The 2,500-nt window shown below is 40.7% G+C and overlaps 1 protein-coding gene across 4 annotated transcripts in view; it reads right to left on the bottom strand.

Moving 5' to 3' along the window:
- The window catches only part of LOC124946418 (disintegrin and metalloproteinase domain-containing protein 10-like), a 159,108-nt gene that overhangs the window by 146,335 nt on the left and 10,273 nt on the right, over positions 1-2,500 (bottom strand). For all 4 annotated transcript variants that reach the window (XM_047487099.1, XM_047487100.1, XM_047487098.1 and 1 more), the window contains one exon: positions 1-2,259. This exon is cut by the window's left edge and continues 697 nt beyond it. The gene's annotated coding sequence lies outside the window, so the exon portion shown is untranslated. The remainder of the gene's footprint in view (positions 2,260-2,500) is intronic.

Here is a 2,500-nt window from a genome sequence, read left to right as displayed (position 1 = left end):
CCCTGACTATTACTCGACAAGTAGTAAAGCCGATTGTCCTTTAGTTGAGCTAACCAACCACATGCCTAGGTGTTACTATACTTGTAATAGTATAACCTATTCGTTCGATCGATCGATATTGTCGCTAACGATTATTAAATAATGTATAATCGAGGAAATACGTTCTTTTTAATCACTCGAATTTTCTTATCGTACTCTATCATCCCTTTTCATTCTTTTCCTCTTTATCTTCTTTTCTCTTTTCTTTTTCTTTTTCTTTTTTCTTTTTTACGATCAACGTTCAACCTTCGTTAATACACTTTTATTCATAAAATCAATAACCATACTCTTCGTATCTTGGGCTTTCGTATCTTCGTTTTTATCCTTTCGAATTCTTGAAAATATTATTTATCTCTTTTCTCTTCGTTGTCTCTTATCCTTCTGCTCTTACCTTTTCTATGTCGGCCGTACGTACGTACGTACGTACGTTCGTTCGTTCGTTCATTCGTTTTTCCTCTCTCCCACCTGTCCTACCCTAAAAACACACTCGCTTCGTCTTTAATCACTCGAGGACTCCCGTCTAATTGTCTGCAGGTGAGATAATCGGTCCGAACAGACACGGACGTTTACTACTATACCGAGGATCACTGCTAATCACGAGCAGCAGCAGTAGCAGTAGCAGCAGCAGCAGCAGCAGCAGCAGCAGTAGTAGCAGCAGCAGCAGCAGCAGCAGCAGCAGTAGTAGTAATAGCAGTAGTAGTAGTAGTAGCAGCAGCAGCAGCAGCAACGTTTCCGACGTGATGGCGAACACACATAGTTGAGCACGCGTATGCTCTCTGTCTGTCTGTCTTTCTGTCTGTCTTTCTCTCTTTCTCACTATCTCTCTCTCTCTCTCTCTCTCTCTCTCTCTCTCTGTCTCTTTCTCTCTGTCGCTCTCTCTCTCTCTCTCTCTCTTCACGTGCTATCCTCAGAGCATCGCCATTTCCGAGTCCTGTCACGGTAACGTCAGAGCGCCATGACGTGGTTTTACGTGGCCCTCCGTTCTTGAATTTCCTACGAGCTTTACTTGCGGTACCTACGTATTTCCTTTCCCCTTACTCCCGTTTCTCTCTCGTCCACGGATTTTACTTTCGATTTTCGCGTTCATCGAGAACGGCAATAATGGAAAGAAAGAATGAAATAGAAAGAGAGAGACGGAGAGAGAGAGAGAGAGAGAATAAAATATCATCTATGACAATCCAAGCGTTGGCCGTCATTTCCGACGCGTTCTCGCGCGTATTCTCAAAATACGTGACATTTTTCGAAGGTAACCTTCGAAATAGCCCACCTTTTCCACCTCCTTCTATTTTTTTCTTCTTTACGTATGTTCCCTTTATTTTTCTCTCTCACCTTCTCTCTCTCTCTCTCTCTCTCTCTCTCTCTTTCTCTCCCTTCCCAATTTATTATTTAAGATGTTATATTAGATAACCACTTCGATTCCATCCATCGTTATAGTCGGCCAAGGAGAACGTATTCTCTCACCAACAAGGTAATCTTGTTCCTTGGGATTACGAGCAACGACAACGACCACTATTACTCGCTGATCCCTCGTTCCTGATTCATAGGTGGTCGTTAATTTCTCGTGGGATTCACTTATTAAAGGTGAGACCCTTCCTATATATATACATATATATTTTCTCGTTTCTCTGTCCTTGGGATCTATCCGACATATTCTGGGCAGCACGAAATTACGTTCGAACCAACGGACTGTCTGCCTCTGGCTCTAGTCAGAGAAACCATTCGCATCAAAGGGATCTCTATATCATCGTACTTCCTTGACGTTGCTCTATCCATTGATACGTATTTCACGTGTCCGTTATAACAATACCTCGATAATTCTTTATATGTTCTTACGATCAATTGATTTTTCTTTTCTTTTTTTTTTTTTTTCCTTTTCTTTTTTTATTTTTATTTATTTCTCTCTTTGTCTCTTTTTCTCTATTTCGTACGTATATAGATTCCCTTCAACGTCAACTTAATCCTCGTGAATTTCTCGTATAGTTTTGAAAAGGACCAGAACCTCTCCCACTGGTCGTTATTAAAACACTGTCGTTTCCTTTAATGACAAAGCTCCAAATCATCCCCCCATTATCTTCCTCGTTCTTTCCTTTTTCCTTCTATTTTTATGTCTATTCTTCTCCCTCTTTCTTTCTCTCTTTCTCTCTTTTTCTCTCTCTCTCTCTCTCTCTTTTTCTCTTTTTTTTTTTTCTCTATTCTCGATGCCCGCTGGGTCCTTGCGTACTGTGGAGATAGAAATAGAGATAGAGATAAAAAAAAAAAAGACAAAAAAAAGAAAAACGAAAAGGAAAAAGAGCAAAAGAAGAGAAAGATAGATAAAGAGAGAGAGAAAGAGAGAGAGAGAGAGAGAGAGAGAGAGAGAGAGAGATGAGAAAGAGGACAAATATTTCAACGAGAACAAAACACGCGTCTCGTACGAGACGGATTGAAATGCGTGCCGGACGAGAACGTAATCGTCGACGTG

This window comes from Vespa velutina, chromosome 2 (assembly GCF_912470025.1).
Source record: "Vespa velutina chromosome 2, iVesVel2.1, whole genome shotgun sequence".
Taxonomy (NCBI): Eukaryota; Metazoa; Arthropoda; class Insecta; order Hymenoptera; family Vespidae; genus Vespa; species Vespa velutina.
This window is presented reverse-complemented; position numbering and strand designations above follow the sequence as displayed.